This window comes from Ambystoma mexicanum, chromosome 7p, assembly GCF_040938575.1.
Source record: "Ambystoma mexicanum isolate Mex_15411 chromosome 7p, UKY_AmexF1_1, whole genome shotgun sequence".
Classification (NCBI taxonomy): Eukaryota; Metazoa; Chordata; class Amphibia; order Caudata; family Ambystomatidae; genus Ambystoma; species Ambystoma mexicanum.
Window position 1 is genome coordinate 873,299,537 of NC_090939.1, and position 19,483 is coordinate 873,319,019.

Consider the following 19,483-nt stretch of genomic DNA (forward strand, 5'->3'; position numbering starts at 1 on the left):
TCCATCTCGTCCTCAGCCTCTTGTAATTCAGCCACTACCCCCCTTGCAGCCCTTTGGATTTTGCTATGGCCATTCCTCTCACTACTACTTTAAAGGCCTCCAACAGCACACCATCGGATCCCACACTACCAGTATTAATTTCAAAGTAGCTTACTATGTCGTCTCGCAGGCTTTCTCTAAATATAGTATCTCTCAGCGCTTCAGCACGGAGGCGCCAAGTCGGTATTCTTGTTCTCGGGGGCTGGTGTTGCCATTCCAGTATCAACAGTGAGTGGTCCGATAGGACCTTCGCTTTGTATTCTGTAAGTGTTACCTCCGACATCAGTTCATGCGTGACAAACATGTAATCCAGCCTAGTGTGCAAACTTTGTGGGGCTGAGTAATGAGAGTATTGTCTCTCTGACATGTGTTGCGCTCTCCATGCATCTTAAAACCCCAGGTCAGTCTGCAGTGTCTGCAGTGCTCTGGCCGCTGGGGCAGGTCTATCTATTTTATTATCCGATCTATCGATTCTCGGATTCAGCGCGGAATTAAAATCTCCTCCCCAGACCACCGCCCCCCCCCAGGGCACCTACCCATCTTACTATACAGAGACCTAAAATACGCTGCTGTATCTTGGTTCGGGCATATGTATTAATAATACTTATTTCTCTGTTTTCAACCAGCCCTCTTATCATTATCATCCTTCCTTCCTCTGCCACCGTGGATTGTAGCAATTGGAAAGGGACATGCAGCGCCACCCATGTGATCACCCCTCTGGCATAGGCCGAATATGTGGTGCCTACCATAGTTCCTCTCCATTTTCTTTTATCACTTCTAACTTATCGCGCATGAGGTGTGTTTCCTGTATCAATGCTATGTCTTTTTTTTGTCTGCGCAGGTACATCATAACCTTGTTCCTCTTCAGGTAGCTATTGAGCCCTCTTACGTTCCACGTAGCAATTCAAGTTCTCCCATTATTTATCAATCTGTCTCTCACCCACCTGCCAGTGCAGTTTCTATTCAAAACATTTATTCCCGCATGTAGACTCATATAGGGTCGGTCCCCAACTCCAAACAACACACTCAACTCCCCAACACCCGCCCCACCCTCCCTTTTCCCATCCCCTTTCCCAATTTGCCCAAACACAATATCTACCCCTACACTACTTCCCAACCCTCCCAACTGTTGCCCAGCTCCATCCCTAGATCTCAGGCACCCCCGCATCTAGCCCTTAACCCGACAACACGCGTGCTCGGGGCTCAGCGGGGTGATTCAGCCCTAGTGGCTTTTCTCCTTACTCTATTTAACGGCGGGGTAGGTCACGTCCCGTTTGTGCCTCCTGCATTAGTAATCACATTGGAATACCAATATCAATATTGAACAGTGCCATCTATATTCCTGTCCAGTATATCCAGCTTCACTCATCTTGAGCAATCAATGTCATCAGCCCTCATTATATCTCTTTCGCGGCAACCCATAGCATTGCCACACATCACTTATCTTGTGCCTCTCGTCTCTGATCCTCTTCAATGTCCAAGCATCCTTGGGCGTCCAGCCAGTTCGTCGCTTCTTCCGGGGTGTCGAAGAAATATGTTTTGCTCTTATATATTATCTTGAGTCTTGCAGGATACAGAAGCACGTATTTAAGGCCAGCTGTGCGTAGTCTGCTCTTCACGGCTACAAATCCGTAGTGTTGCCTTTGTACTTGCATGGTATAGTCGGGGCATGCAGTTATGGTCGCTGCCGCTCTTTTTATCATCCCTCCTTTCCTGAAGAACTCCAGGATCTTCTCTCCGTCTCTATAGTTAAGGATTTTCGCTACGATCGCTCAGGGCGGGGTCCCTGGTTGCAGCCTTCGCGATAGGGCTCTATGTGCACGTTCAATTGCGAATCCTTGAGAGAGCTTGCCGGCCCCAATCTCCTGCATAATCATGCTCTCCACGTAGTCCGTTGCGTCTTAGCCTTCCTCTCCTTCTGGGAGGCCCATCACACGTATGTTATTACGTCTCGCTCTTCCTTCGGCTTCCTGTGCTCGGTTCTCTAGGTTCGATACTTGCTGCTTTAGTACGTGGACCTCTTTAGAATTGCTGGTGCTGGTTTCTGCATTGGTTTTCACTGCACTTTCCAGACTAGTCGTCCTCTCCGCCAGCGCCCTCATTTCTTGCCGCAATAGACTGACTTCTATGCCCACTACGTCTATTTTGGACTCCAGCACCACTTTCAAGTCTGCCATTGTTGTCCCCCATGAAGTTTTCAGTTCCGTGATAGCAGCCAGAATCGCCTGGTCATCTCTCAAGGAGGCGAAATCCGCTGACCCGGTGGTGAGGGTCTGTGCCGGGGTGGTCGGGGTCTTAGAGAATATATCTATCTTTGATTGTTTAGCCTTCACTTTACCTCCTCTCACTGACATTATCCCACTCTTGGTTGAGTAATTGCAAGTCGCCAACACCTGGGCCTTGCCCTGGAACCAAAGTCAGTACTGCTTTATGTGGTGTGTTGACCAGATTTTGGTCTCTGCCCCTGCGATGTCCGCCCGCACTGATATGTCTGTGGGGATTGTGCACGATGCGTGCCCACTTGCTCCTCCGTCTCATACAGCACCTTTCACCAGCAGTGTTCCTGTGTCTGGCCTCCACGCTCCAGCATGCATTATGTTTATTTTCGTTCTATAGATTCCGACCTTCAGGTGGGAGCGGGCGCCAGCTTGTTTGAATCTCCACTGTTTTCTGCTGCTTCACTTCATGGCGATGCTTTGATACACGTAGACCGCAGTGTGCGCTGATCTGCCAGACCACCAGAGCATATCAGCTATGATCCTTGTTGCAGCTGTTCACTTGCATTCAGGTCCCCTCCAATGTTTCAGATCCACTTTTATTGGCAAGCGACGCCGTTCCGCGATGTGCCAATGCAGCTGTCCTAAATCTCACCCCTTTGTTCTCACGCGAGCGCCATTTTGTTTCTCTCGCCGACCGAAGCTCGCTATCATATTTAGATCATAATACAGCACTTCGTGCACAGTTAGCGCCAGCTCCACGACCTCCATATGCCTCTCATATTCATGTATTCATAGTTCCAATAAGGCAGCACTCTGCAGGCTCAAAGTATATTTCTTTGGTCAGATCAGCGTCGGATCAGCAGGAGCTCATAGGGATCACGTCCAAGCCCATGGCCATGTAGCCACGCCCCCTCTGTGAGCATAGTTAAGGTTAGAGTTTGAAGTAGGATTTAGTATTTTACTTTTTATTACTGGTTATAGCACAATTTGAGATGTTAGAAATCAACATCTCTTATCTCCTCATGTATTCCAAAGCATCCTGGAGTTGGGGGATCGCATCAGTATTCAAGTTAGGATCCCGATACTTAGTGATATCAAGAGCCCTCAAGGAGTCCACTGCAACACTATTTGCTCCATCAAGACAGGCAGCTTCCACCTCAAGCAGTTCAAACCCACATTAAGTGAAAGTGGTCCTGCTTGGTCTAGGCAATGTCCATGAGTGTCTAAAGTAAACACTGTAATTCATGACAATTGGTTGCTTTCTTCTCTGGTCAAAACCATCATGTCTGCCATGAGAAAATAAAGGTCAGCATCAACAAATAAATAGTCAATAACTGAGGCATGGTTACCAGCAACTCTCGTGTATTGGCCAGGGCAGTCACCGGTGCATTGTCCATTCAGCATGGTAAATCTCTGCCGATATAAAAGGTTAGACCAGCACAACCCATTGTGATCTATATGCTGCCCAAGTTGCAAATGCAGTGAAAAGTCAGTGTTATTTATATCTTGATTCAATGGGATTCTGGCATTGAACTCTCCACAATTATAGTCAGAGATTACTTAGGTAAATACAGTATCTTACTCACAGCCCTGATGTTTTGGAGTGATTACGATTTATGGGAGGATCATATGGATTGATCACCAGTAGTGTCTGTTCAATTGCCGCCACATTATTTCATTTTAACTACCCAGCTAGTACACAATCAGTGATGATATTAACAGTCTTGATTTGTATAACATCACACCCACTAATGGCAAGACCCCTTTTTGGCTTTCCTTCTGGACCCTTCAGCGCAGGAGCGACTATGGTTTGCATGCCATCGATGTCTAGCTTATCAATCAACCATGTTTCTTGAAGAATAGCCAGACTTTCACTAGAGATATTGGCAAGCAAGCCTTCCCCAGAAGAATAATGAGAAAATCTGCGAGTGTTCCAAGAGAAGACGGTCAATGGAATGCTAGGGACGCCTAATTAGCAATGGTTGGAGTGCCATAGGAAGCCAATGACAGTCTTCAGCGGTATGCGTTTTTCGAGTGTTCAGGGCTAGTTGTTGTCGTTACTCGTCTGTTGCCATGTTTGTTGAGCTTCATCATTTTTGAGCTATGACTTCCCGTTCTAGATTGAAGAGAGGGCTGTGTCAGAAATGTTTTAGTTCGAAAGCAATTAGTAATGGGGATGGATTGCGCTTTATTTGCTCCTCATTGCGAGTTAAGTGCCTACCTTATGAAATATTATTTACTGTGCAGTCATAATCTTTCTTGCAAAGTTCAATATTGCGAGTTGCAACCTATTCAAGTGAATACAGAGAATTGAATTGTACTATAGAAGTTGCCTAAGGTGCTTCTTAAATTTGTGCAACTAAGGCGTCATCTGAATTTGTTTAGAAATTCAGTGTATTCATGCATATCTTATACATAAAGTAATGATTAAATCATACACAAGGAGATTTTTTTTAGAAAGAGTGTCTATAATTCTTTCAAAAGAAGATTAATTTACAAACAAGCAAACAATCCACCATCAAAGTACAAAAACACAGATCAGGTATCGATGCAAGACCTGGCGCAGTACATAAATACGATCCCGCTCCCCAAGCTAACGCAAGAGAGCAGGGAGACATTGGAACTCCTTCTAACACTCGAGGAGATTGGAAGGGGGATAAAGGATCTTGCCGCAGGCAAGGCCCCCATGCCAGATGGTCTCCCGATCGATCTGTACAAGTGTTATATGACAGAACTGGCCCTCAAACTGCTGGCGATATGGGAGGAAGCTTTTGCCTCTGGAACACTCCCCCCTTCTCTGCGGGAAGCAGTCATTTCAGTCCTACTGAAGCCGAGCAAACCCCCACACAAGGCTACATCGTATCGCCACCTATCACTGATTAATGCAGACACAAATGTGTTCGCCAAGGCTATTGATAACAGGCTATTACATTACATGAACCAGCTGGTGCATCCAGATCAATCAGGATTCACCCGAACTAGATCTGCTTCTTTAATCTACACATACTTTTCGCCATAATCTCCTAACTCAACCCCAAGGCCAAAGTGATTGCGGTATCCATCGATGCTGAAAAAGTGTTTGATTCTGTGTCCTGGACATATATGTTTGCTGTGCTAGGGCGTCTGGGGTTCAGACCCCAGTTCCTTGGTTTCATTTGACTCCTATACAAAGACCCATGGGCCAGGGTCAGAACAAATCATGCGCTCTCATCCAGTTTCACCTTACACAGGGGTACAAGACAGGGCTGCCTACCGTCTCCCCTCATTTTTACTCTTACTATAGAAGGCCTGGCAGTATTAATATAGTACAAACATTCCAACCACGGTGTCCGGGTGAGAGGCCCCCCCCTAACTAATACCTCTATACGCAGACGATACTCTACTACACATCAGAGACCCAGAGGATAACCTGGCCCCCATCATGCTAGGCATACATGAATTCTCTAGATACTCTGGGTACAGAATCAATCCAGCCAAGTCTGAAATGATTCCTCTTACTCCTGGGACTACGTAGACTGGAGCCTTGAGGGACTTTTGCTGGTCCCCTGGTTCTGCCCGCTATTTGGGGTTCATGGTGGGCACTGATAGGCAGTCTCTGTAAACAGCCATTTATGAGCCATACATCTCGCAACTGGAAACTAAATAAACATTTTGGAACAAATTACCGGTTTCTGTCTATGGCTGCATAGCCCTACTTAAGACGATTATGGTGCCCAAACTACTATATCTCTTAAGCAACGTTCCAATCTAGCCTGGTTACTCGTTCTTTGCTAGACTGCGGTCGATGGCGTCTAGCTTTGTCTGGGATGGGGTGCTATCAGAATGAGCTGGGCCAAACTATGCGAGAGTTACGATAGAGGTGGCCTTGCTGCCCGTCGATTTTGATCTATATTATAACGTAGCACATGAACAATTTGCTACATATTGGTTCAACAATACTGAGAAATATGGCCACATACAGGTGGAGAAATATGCAGCCTCGCTCACAGACACACGATCAGTGATATTTGTGAAGGCATTTGGTAAGATTAACAAGCTGGACCCCGTGACCAGCACAGTGAAGGCTTGGTCCAGGTTGTACAAAAAGATGGATGCATCGGATCCATACTGTAGTGCATCTCCCCTTTGGTATTACCTTGATATTGCCCCCACATTCGACACAACAATACAGAGTTTATGGGACCCACACAAGCAATTGACTATGGGAGATATGTTCCCCAACGGAACATTTGTTATACTCAGGGAGGTTCAGGATAAAATAGGGCATGGGCCCATCATTACTTTGCAATACCATCGGATGAAAGCGGCATTCAGGCAGAGGTGGCCCTACTTCTCCATTGAGCCCAAGACGCATCCTTTCTTGGCGATCATTATGCGACAGGCGGGGTACAGGTGGCATCTCTACATTTTACAGATTGACACAGGCCCATTCCCCCTCAGAGAATGCAATAAAAGCAAAATGGGAAAGAGATCTGGGGTGACGCTGGACGAAACTTAATGGTCCCGCTATTGTTGACTCACTAGCACAGTTTCCCTCAACGCGAACCTGAGATTGATACAATTTAAAATCCTAAATCACCTTCACTTTATTCCCCCAAAAAATGGTGAAATTTAACCACAGTACACTGGCCTGTTGTCCAAAATGTGAAGCCGACTCATCCCATATGTATTGTAACTGTCCTCCTGCATACCAGTTCTGGGTTGGTGCGGCTGACACTCTTAGTAAAATACTGGCTATTCCAATACCTCCCACTCCACTGAAATATCTACTACGAGATATTGGAAAGGTACCCATCAAGATTTGTAGGGTGTTTACTGTGGCGGGGGCAGATGCAAAGCACAATATCCTTTGAAACTGGCAAAAATATCCCCTAACCTACAGACATGGATTAAAGACCTATCAAATGTCAATGAATGTGAGGAGGGTTACACCAGGATGGTGGTGGCCACCAGCAGACCCAAAGACATATGGGCCGCATTCCGCCGCTACTTAGCGAATAGCCTTAATTCGCCCCAGTCAGAGGAGGAGATCACTGAACTAGTGGAGCAATGATAATGTGAATTGTATGAAGTATATTTGTGTATGCACTGAAAGTTGAGATGATGTATATATTGCTAAATGTATCCTGCTGTAACTGTCAAGATAAATAAAGTTTTTTTTAAAAGTATAACAATTATATTGTCTTTAGAATAGCAATTAGCCAGAGTGAATCTGTCTAGCAACCAGTACATTTGCATAGCTCATCATACCGCTGACCCCATAACACATAGCTAGACTGACTGTTTTTTGCCTGAAATGTTAGCTAAAAATGTTTGACTTGTTGAGTTTAGCCTACATGGCTAGCAATTGTCTAGCCTAAATCTATGTTTACCATCCACTACAGCTAACGATTGCTGTTTGACCTACATAACACATAAGCTGCAAATCATTGAGTTTGACATCACAACAACTTCGCTTCTCGCATACTGCTCACTGCATACCGAACACATTGCTGAATTTCACTCTCTTTAATTGCCTGCATACCAATCACATTAGCACATATACTTTTTTGGTGTGCACATTCACACAACATGGAGCTACATGAAACATTACACTTATATGGCTTTTTATACTACAGCCATGCATATCTATCACGGGTCTGCACCTTTAATCTCAGTGTAATCTACCACAAAGAGCAAGAAAGTGACAGCACCCTTGCCCCCACTCTCCACCCCTCATCCTTCAACTAACTCCTCACTACTAAACTCTTGCATCCCGCTCGCTACCAGCAAGTGCTCTCAAGTGCTGTTTGCAGTTTGGCAGTGCTCTCTGCCTCTCTGACCCTTCTTGGAGACAATATTTGTATTCTATTTGGATTGAGGGATTGCTCTGGCTTTAATTGGAATCTGCTGACTGCTTATAAGAACTTCAGTGCCACAGTCTTGCGTGCAGGCTCCCAGCAAGTGCTTTCAAGTGCTGTTTGCAGTTCGGCATTGTTCTCTGCCTCTCTGACCCTCCGTGGAGACAACATTTGTTTTCAATTTGGATTGTGGGATTGCTGTAACTTTAAATGGAATCTGCTGACTGCCTACAAGAACTGCAGGGCTGTGCTTCTGCACGCGCTGTGAGGGGTCAGAAATGAGAGACGAACACAAAGTGGTAGTATTTTCAAAATCAGACATCATTATTAAAGAAGGGAGGTTGGATAAAGGCCTATCTGACCCTATCCTAACAAGAGTTTCCCTGCCTAGAAAACTAAAACTAAAGATCAGTCTTGTCGTCAAAATTATAACAACTGTCCTTGTGTCCAAAACATATCTGATCCTCACACTAAGATGAACAATTAAAAAGTGTAAGGAATATTTTCTTGACTTATATTTACTTAAAATGTTCAAAGGTGAAAACCTATATGTAAATCTAACAAAAATGGTTTCTCCCGAAAGAGAAGCCCATGGATCCAGAGGGCTGTTATTTTACTTCATGGAGGATGACACAATGAATGTTCCTTTACTTCAGGAAGGATGGCACAATTAATGTTCCTTTAAAGAGTGTTAGAATGTCTCTTCCAAATAACAGTTTCTTAATGTTAACAAAAAGGTCCCTGTTACACAACTGTTGTTTGAAGGATGGCAAAGGGCCTCATTACGACTCAGGCGGTAAGGGGTTAACGGCAGCGTTAACAGCGCCGCCCCTTACCGCCTGATTACGAGGTCCCCTAGCGCCATGGTGCTTTTAACACCTGCTTTTAGCAGGTGTTAAAATCCATGGCGCTAAGGGACCATGGAGTTAATTACGCCACCGTAATTTACGGTGGCGTAATTAACGCCTTCCCCACTCCCATTATGCCCTATGGGGCAAAAATGGGAATGGGGAAGGGTAAATGGGGATTGGGGACTTACCGCCCCGCCTAGGTCGGAATGGGGCGGTAAGTCCGCCAACCACCATGGCGTAAACGTAGTTTACGCCATGGTGGTAAAGTCACGGCCCAGGCGGTAACTTACCGCCTGGGTCGTAATGAGGCCCAAAGTGTCTCTTCCATACAACTATTTCACAGATGGCAAAGGGCCACTTTTGTGTAACTGCTTCAAAGATAGCAAAATGTCTCTTTTACACAACTGTTTCCAAGATGATAAAGAGTCTCTTTTACCCAAATGCTTCCTGGATAGCCAAGAGTCTCTTTTACACAACAGCATTAAAGATGACAAAGTCTTTCTTTCATACAATTGCTTTAAAGATGACTTGCAGGTATGTTCCTTTGCCAGGAAGTCCTTAATGATCCCTCAGATCCCCTGGTATACTCTCCTGCCAGGTACCCTTTTTAAAAAATGTCTCTTTCTCTTATGCTTTTTGGGTGGATTCCCTGGCATACTCTCCAGCCAGGTATCTCCCTCTGGGTTTCATAGATCCCCTGGTGTACTCTCCTGCCAGGTATATTTTTGCCCCCTAAAGATTGTGTTTTCTGTACCAGGTCTTATTTCAACATTCTCTTTACTTCTTTGATGTTGGATCGGGTAGCAGTTTATTTCACTTGCCTCAAGCTACCTCATATGGACCTCTCACATATGCAGGCTTGTTCAAGTTCCACTTCTCACTTTCACTTGTCCCAAGCTCCCCCACATGGATCCCTCACATGTGAAGACTTGTTCAAGTTCCCCTTCTCAACTTCTTCATCAACACTTATTTGCTTATGACAATGCTTGCTCCACCTAACATTAATTTGGTTATAATCATACTTGCTCCAGATTTCCTCATATTGACATTTCAGACATGAGGAATTGTGCAAATCAAGTCTTTTAAATTTACCTGGCTGGTATTCAATTGCCACTTTTAACTGCCTGTGTGTTTGGCGGCACGCCCTGAGTTTCCCACTATATTTGCACCAACTCACCAGCATTTCATTGCCTTCCCGACCTCCTACGAACAGCTGCAAGGAAGTTGCAGCACGGGAATAACGTGCCTCACGTAGCAGACATGGTTCAAGCTCCCTTCTCTGTCTTGCGTTCACCTGTGAGTGACGTGGATGCATCCCATCTTTGTATAGCCTGGTACAGCTTCCCTGCTGGTGCCAGTTTTCTCGTGGTTCCCCTCTGAAGCCTGCCACACTCTTTGGGGTTTCTCTCCACACCGGTTTCAGAGGCGTACGAACGGCAGTCCAGGAGCTTTCTGAATTCGATGCCATAAGTATGGAAAGGCTGAAGATTTGTATGAAGGAACCCAAGGAAAGACATCAGGAAGATAATAAGGAAGGGCCCTTTAAGGACTACAGTCTGTCTCTCTTCAGAAAGCAAATTCTACTGGGCAAACAGGGGACCCACTGTTTCTGAGAATCGTGATGAGGCTCCTAAAACTGGAAATAAAACCTCAAAGAAGATCAACCGAAAGAAGAACTGTTTCAACAAAATCAGGGGGCAAAATATTCTATGGTGTTTTTACGAAAGGTACAGATGATATTTGAGGGCAACACAGGGCCCAAGACTATGGGCCTCATTAGGAGAAGTGTGCCAAAAACGGGGTCATTACCAGCATGGAGGAAGTAGTGGGTCCATGCTCGTTTGACGCCGCTAATAGCGGCTGATTACGAGTGCACGAGCACACGCGAACACCCATGCCGGTAATGGCCATACCGCCATGCCGCTAAAGGCCCTGTAACCCCCCGATAGCGGCATCACGGGACCCGCCGATACCGCCTCCGCCTAGAAGGAACCCCTTAATACCGACCCGGTAATAACACCATGTATATACCGTGCTCGTAATACCGGTCCCGGAAGTAACGTCATTGCGTCGGAACGAGAAATGCGCCGGCGGCCATCTTTAAAAACACAATCCATTGCAATCCTCCCAAACCACAAGTGTTGCTTAGGAGAGACCAGGGCCATTGAAGAGAACATGTCAAAGGCAACCAGAAAAACCAACCCCTGCCTGCGCAAGAAGCGTTTCTCTGATGAGGAATTAAACATGTTGGCAGACACCCTTGCTGCCCATGCTGATGTGATCAACACCTAGAACCTCAAAAGGGAGGCGCAGCAGAGGAAGAAGGAGATATGGGAGGAGGTAGCCTGCAAGGTGTCTGCAGTCGGCACCACCCCACGCACAGTTAAAGATTGCAAGAAAAGGTGGGATGACCTCCGCCTCAGGGTACGCAACATCCTGGCCAGCAATCATCGGGAGGTCATGGTCACAGGCGGGGGTGCCCACTCCCCGGTCAAACTAATGCGCTGGGAGGAGACATGCAGCGCTACCATCCAGATGAAGTCGATCGAGGGCTTCAGGGAGATGGAGACGGGTGCCGCAACATCTGGAGATGGAGGTGAGTGACCCTGCAAACCCCAATAGGGCAAACCATGACATGGCACAAGTGATGTGGAATAGAGGATGGGCAAGGCAATGCGTGGCCCATCACACACACATCAACATATCCATGTCCAGATGGAGGCCCCAACCCTGCCACACTGAAATGCATGCTGAGTGCCAATCCCATTACCAACACACAGCCAACACACAGGGACCATTCCCATGTCACACATCACACAAACCCCAAAACAGCGGCATGCCACCTGGCGTGCAGCAGTGCCGAATTGAGATTTCACGGCTAATGCCTTAATGACCCCCTCCAAACGACCCTGTGTGACACACCTGTAAGATATGAATGCAAGAGAAATTAATAACTCTACAGCACCATCTAATGCATCTTGCATGTAACACCATCACTGATGCCCTGCATCTCTTCTACACCCCAGGCACCGATGGAGAAGATGTCAGTGAAGACCCAGCCACAAGGCCATCCACGTCCTGGCCAAAAAACTGGCACTGTCAAAACCACCTCCGGGGCAGCATCGCGGCCCACAGTACAAGCCAGGGCGAGTGCACAGGCCATGCCGGCATATGAGGACCCCACAGATGCGGATGAGACTGCAAGCATAGAGCTGCCTACAACTGTGTAAGGGGAGGCCAGTGGCACCCATTCTGCTGCAACAAGTTCCGTGGGTTAGGCAGCAGCCAGAGGCCCACTGAGTGGCATTGACATAGGAGCGGAGGAGTATGTGGACGAAGGAGGCGCAATCCATGTGGCATGTTCACACACCCCAAACCCCCCGTCCACTCCCTAACCCCAAACTCAGGCCACACTCTCAAGCCCCATTGCGGATCCTGCACTGCACAGTTCTGACCTCAGCACCACCCCCAAGGCCAGCCCTGCAATTGCACGCCCAGCCGCAGCACCCTCAACCTCTGCTGCTACCACTGACTTTGAGGCACGGCTATCAAGGGTGGAGGCAAGGCAGGACTCCATGCTTGAACTTGTTCGCCAATATGTGGCTGACTGTAATAATTGTCACATAAATATTCTAACACGGCCAGAAAGTACACAGAAAACACCTACCTGAGTCCTTTCCCGGCGATTTATGGCGATAATGAGGAAATACCTAGAAGTCCCTCCACTGGCCGGAACAAATAAGTCCAGGCCAGGGGTGAGCCCTCCAGGGAAAACCCCCGTAGGGGAAAAAACCCTGTGCCGAGAAGAGCTGCTGGGGTTCGAGGCGTCCAGATAGCTGCTCCCCGGGGAGGTTCCAGATGATCGGGATGTTACTTCTCAATGTAGTAAATGATCTTCGTGCAATCAGTAAGGACTACTGGAACTGGATAACAATATAAGGGGATATTTAAGATTTACCCACACATTCATAAACTGAGAAATGGAGTTTAAGAAAGAAGAAATGGAGGCTTACCCAAAACTAGCCAGAGATAAGCCTTGAGTGAGGAAAGGAGTGTCCCCCGATTTTAGACCCGGGATGTCAGTAGGAACTAACCAGAAAACTGTGAACAAAACAGAAAAATATGAACCTGGTAGGGAGGGAGTTGAACTGACTTCCTAAAGATATTCGTAAGGAATCTTACCCTCGGAATAAAATGGTGAGTAAGGCTCTGCTCCGAACGTGGGTCGGAGTATATAATCACGACAGATGAGATGAAGCTTTTGCCTGAAGGAAAACAAGGAATGAGATACCTGTGAAGGTACAAGATCTCCCCCCACTATACAAAGAGAGAGCAGCGGGAAAGAATATGAAAAAACGTACCCGCTCAATGAGCGTTGGTGGTTAAAGGAGGCGTCTCCGCCCTGAAGTGCAGGCAGAGGGATTCGGAAGTGAGGAAGGGATTCTTCTGCCGAAAGCTAGGAACACATATAGGGACGAAAGCCAGAACAAGGGTTAAAGTGTCTATCAGGACAGAGGAGCTAAAAAAGTAATTCTAAGTATGGGGAAGATCAAATAGTAAATAGTTAGTGTTCGAACTCACGAAGCGTCTCAGAACTCTGTGGAGAGTAGCAACGCACTGAACTGCCGTCGCCGTCTCGTGATAAGCGTTGCGTGCGTAGAGGGGCGTGGCCCTGGAAAGGTTGGTCGCTGCTTGCAACACTAGACCGCTGCCTGCAGTACTGCAATTCGCCACGATACCGGAAGGAGCCCGGTAAGGTACTGCCAGATCGCAGTGCCGTGTCCGTATCTCGACAGTGTTTATTACAGTATGCCCCCTCCTAAGGGTACCGCCCCCAGGTTTGTTAGGATGTTTCGAATGAAATAGACGCACAAGTTTGGGGGCATGAACTGCTTTCTCAGATTCCCAAGTTCGGTCTGAAGGGGAGTACCCTTTCCAATCCACCAGATACTGTAATTTTCCATGATGAAGTCTGGAGTCACAAATTCCTGATACCTCATATTCCGAACCTGAGTACCCTAATAAGGGGGGAGGACGTACCGAAATATTAGGATGAAAAGTACTTCTGAGATCTGGCTTTAATTGGGAGACATGGAACACCTGATGAATTCTGGACCAGGTCCTTGGGAGTTTTAATTTGAAGGCGACTGGGCCCCTTGCTGCCTCAACACGAAATGGACCCAGAAATCTCGGTGAAAGCTTTGAAGGCCGAAGATGTCTGGGGAGAAAACGAGAGGACAACCAAACCCAGTCACCGGCTTGGATAACCAGAGATGGTGTCCGGAGGCGATCAGCGAACTTCTTCACTCTTTCTTGAGAATCCGATAGGGCTTTTGAGGCAGCGAGATGACCCTCATGAATCTGTCCCATCAGCTGTTCAACATCAGGAAACTTGACATCGGAGTGTTTGGTCTTGGGAAATGCGGTTGGATGGAATCCATATGAACAAAAAAATGGTGAGGTCTTAAGTGAGGAATGATAAGAGTTATTATATGCAAATTCTGCTAGAGGTAATAACTCTGACCAATTATTGTGAGCAGCTGAGATATAGTTTCTTAGATAACCTTCCAAGGTCTGGTTGAGCCTTTCAGTCTGGCCGTTGGTTTCGGGATGATACCCCGAACTTAAAGCTTGTGTAATTCCTAAGATCTTACAAATCTGCTTCCAATATTTAGATGTGTATTGTGACCCTCGATCAGAGATGATGACTTCCGGTAATCCATGCCGGGAAAAGATTTTGTCAATAAACTCCCGGGCCATTTGAGCTGCGGACGGAAGTCCCTTAAGTGGCACGAAGTGTGCCAATTTAGTAAAGGAGTCAATGGTTACCATAATGGCCGAATGACCTCCTGAGGGAGGTAGATCGACCACAAAATCAGTGGAGATGATTTGCCATGGTCTTGTGGGTAATGGCATCTTTACTAAAGTCCCTACCGGATGTTGACGGGGACTCTTAGTCTGAAGACATGTAGGACAAGAATCGACATACTGTTGAACATCCCTTCTTATCGTTGGCCACCAGAAATAACGGGAGATCAATTCTCGGGTGGTAATCCGTCCTCGGTGACCCGAAGTCTTGGAATCATGACACCACTTCAACACCTCCTTCCGTAGTACCTTGGTTGGTACGTAAACCTGAAGACCATGGAAATAACAACCCTCCTTTTTGGTCAGCGTTTTCTGGTGGGCTAGGGAAAGTTTCTTCAATACTGCCGGCCCGTATTGTTCTTCCAGACGTGATACAAAATCGAAGGGTTTGTTTACCTGCAACGTGGAGCAAGAGAAAATGGGTTCTGAACGGAAGAGGCTCGAGGGAGTAGGGTCCTTTCTAGACAAGGCATCCGCTTGCAAATTGTACTTCCCAGGAATAAATGAGAAGGAGATCCGGAAAGGGGAAAAAAAATGAGCCCATCGAGCCTGTCTGCTGTTGCATGTTTGAGCATATTGTAAAATACGCAGGTTGTGATGGTCTGTTCTAACTTCCACTGGAATGACGGCCCCTAATAATAGATGCCTCCATTCTTCGAACGCTCTTTTGATAGCCAACAGTTCCTTTTCCAAGACAGTATAATTCCATTCGGGAGAAGATAATGTTTTAGACAAATATGCGATGGGTCGTTCTTGTCCCTGCTCGTCTTGTTGTAGCAAGACGGCTCCTAGAGCATGTTGGGAGGCATCAGTCTCGACGATGAAACCCTGCTTTTGATTCGGAGTCTTCAGAATGGGAGCGGTGGTAAACCGATTCTTTAATTCCTCAAAAGAATCTTGAATAGATTTGGTCCAGACAAATTGAACCCCCTTCTTAAGTAAATTAGTCATGGGTTGTGTTAGAGAGGAGAAATTTGGAATAAATCGTCTGTAGAAATTAGAAAATCCCACGAATCTCTGGATATCCTTACAGTTTGTGGGTACTGGCCAATCCTTAACGGCTGAAACCTTCTCTGGGTCCATTGAAATACCTTGAGCCGACAAAATGTACCCCAGATAAGTCACCTGTGATTGATGGAACATGCATTTCTCCATATTGCAGTGTAAATGGTTTCGGTGCAGTCTGCTAAGGACTTCCTGGACCTGAGATTTGTGTTCTGAAAGATTATCCGAGAAAACCAAAATATCATCAAGATAGACGATAACGGAATGAAGTAGAAGGTCGGAGAAGAGATGGTCCATGAACCTCTGAAAGACTGCTGGAGCGTTAGAAAGACCAAAGGGCATCACCTGATATTGATAGTGACCAAATGGAGTCCTGAAAGCAGTCTTCCATTCGTCCCCTTGTCTAATTCTTATTAAATGATAAGCCCCTTTCAAATCAAGTTTGGTGTATATCTTGGCCCCTTGGACGGCTTCTAATATATCAGGAATTAGAGGCATAGGGTATTTGTCCGGAATGGTGATCTTGTTAAGGCCCCGGTAGTCAATACAGGGTCTGAGCTCTGAACAATTTCTTTTTGGAATAAAGAATAATGATGCCGCCGCCGGGGATGTAGACTCGGTAATCAACCCGTTCTTTAAATGAGTGTGTAGATATTCTCGTAGTACTTCTTTCTCGGTGTTAGAGAGAATATACATTCTTCCAAAAGGGAGAGGTTGTGCTGGAACCAACTCAATGGCACAATCATCGCGACGATGAGGTGGTAATTGCATATATTCTGAGGTAGAAAAGACGTCAGCATAATCTTGGTAGTCCTTCGGTAAACCTGAAATGTAGCTGACAATTTTGGTCCTTGGACTCTCTAGAGCTGACAAGGTAGGAGCTTCTTTGTTCTTCCCTGGATCTCCAATACAATGCCTCACACAAAACTCAGACCCTAAGAAAAGGGATCCAGCCGTCCAGTTAATAAAAGGGTTATGTTTTCTTAACCAAGGTATCCCTAATATGATGGGATAGTGGGCGGCACGGATTATATCCAAGGTTATGATTTCATGATGAGAGGATATAGACATGGACAAAGGATTAGTCTGGCTCATAATTGGGCCAGAAATTAACGGACTCCCGTCCACACTTTCGACAGGAATAGCCTCGGGTTTTGCCGAACGAGGTATGTTTCTTTGTCTGGCCCATTGGTCGTCAATAAAATTGCCAGCGGCCCCACTGTCCACCAATGCTGATATCTCGGGAAGGAAATTTTCACCGATTCTTAAAGTTACTTTTAGAACCAACATATAAGTCAGAGAAGAATCGGGACAAAGTGAACATTGCAAATTATGTGAGGAACCTAAATCTAGAGAGGGTTCCCGAACCGTGGTTCCTCCTACGGCCGGGCGCTGGCGTTTCCCGACTTTCTAGGGGGAGCGATGGGACAATCTTGAACCACATGAGTATGGGCTCCACAATACATGCACAAGTTATTGGTTCTTCTCCGGGTACGCTCCTCTATTGACAAAGGACCTCGAGGGGTAGCGGTTCCTAATTGCATAGGTTCATCGGAACTCGATTTGTTTGTGACCGATGAGGGCTGAGAAGGAAACGGGCGCATGACTCTGCCTCTTCGTCTTTCATTGTTCCGTTCTCGGATTCTGTAATCCAACTGCATAACCAATGCCACTAGTTCTGCCAAGGATGATGGGCGAGGTACTCTGGACACTTCATCTTTTAGCTCCTCTGACAGACCTCTACGAAAGATAGTCACCTGAGCATCGTCTGACCAGGTTGTCTCGCTAGCCATCTGTTTAAACCGGGTGACATAGGTTAGTATGTCTTGGTTCCCTTGTTTAATGTCTAGCAAGTGTTCCTGAGAGGCCACCCTAATCTCCTGCCTAGCGAACATGGTTCGGATGCTGTTACGGAATGCCGTATAGGAGTCAAGAATTTGATTATTGGACGTTACCAATGGGGTGGCCCAAGCTAGGGCTGGTCCTGACATTTGAGAAATCATATAACCAACTCTGTCCCTATCATTCTGAAAATAAGCATGTTTGAAAGCAAACTGTATAGTACAGGCATCAAGAAACTCTTTTACCCGATGAGGATTTCCATCAAACATTCCTCCTGGTAGAGCCCCGGGAGGAACCTCTGAACACTGAGGGATCCTCACACTTGTAGCCTGCTGAGCTGCCTGCTGTTGTGCAACCTGTTGCTGGGCAGCTTGTTGGGCTGCCTGTTGCTGATTCTGTAACAGCGCAGCGTTTTCCTGTTTAAGGGTCTGAACTTCTGAAGTTAAAGCCTGTACTGCAGCTATAAGCTGCTGGATTTGCTGATCCATCTTCCTCTAGGTGTTCCCCAGATACGCTCAAGCCGTGTCAAAATAATTCTCTTCGTTATGGCGTTGCTAACTGTAATAATTGTCACATAAATATTCTAACACGGCCAGAAAGTACACAGAAAACACCTACCTGAGTCCTTTCCCGGCGATTTATGGCGATAATGAGGAAATACCTAGAAGTCCCTCCACTGGCCGGAACAAATAAGTCCAGGCCAGGGGTGAGCCCTCCAGGGAAAACCCCCGTAGGGGAAAAAACCCTGTGCCGAGAAGAGCTGCTGGGGTTCGAGGCGTCCAGATAGCTGCTCCCCGGGGAGGTTCCAGATGATCGGGATGTTACTTCTCAATGTAGTAAATGATCTTCGTGCAATCAGTAAGGACTACTGGAACTGGATAACAATATAAGGGGATATTTAAGATTTACCCACACATTCATAAACTGAGAAATGGAGTTTAAGAAAGAAGAAATGGAGGCTTACCCAAAACTAGCCAGAGATAAGCCTTGAGTGAGGAAAGGAGTGTCCCCATATTTTAGACCCGGGATGTCAGTAGGAACTAACCAGAAAACTGTGAACAAAACAGAAAAATATGAACCTGGTAGGGAGGGAGTTGAACTGACTTCCTAAAGATATTCGTAAGGAATCTTACCCTCGGAATAAAATGGTGAGTAAGGCTCTGCTCCGAACGTGGGTCGGAGTATATAATCACGACAGATGAGATGAAGCTTTTGCCTGAAGGAAAACAAGGAATGAGATACCTGTGAAGGTACAAGATCTCCCCCCACTATACAAAGAGAGAGCAGCGGGAAAGAATATGAAAAAACGTACCCGCTCAATGAGCGTTGGTGGTTAAAGGAGGCGTCTCCGCCCTGAAGTGCAGGCAGAGGGATTCGGAAGTGAGGAAGGGATTCTTCTGCCGAAAGCTAGGAACACATATAGGGACGAAAGCCAGAACAAGGGTTAAAGTGTCTATCAGGACAGAGGAGCTAAAAAAGTAATTCTAAGTATGGGGAAGATCAAATAGTAAATAGTTAGTGTTCGAACTCACGAAGCGTCTCAGAACTCTGTGGAGAGTAGCAACGCACTGAACTGCCGTCGCCGTCTCGTGATAAGCGTTGCGTGCGTAGAGGGGCGTGGCCCTGGAAAGGTTGGTCGCTGCTTGCAACACTAGACCGCTGCCTGCAGTACTGCAATTCGCCACGATACCGGAAGGAGCCCGGTAAGGTACTGCCAGATCGCAGTGCCGTGTCCGTATCTCGACAGTGTTTATTACACTGACGGAGAGGACACAAGGCGTGAGATCGCTCAGACCATTGCAGGGAACACTACTGCCAT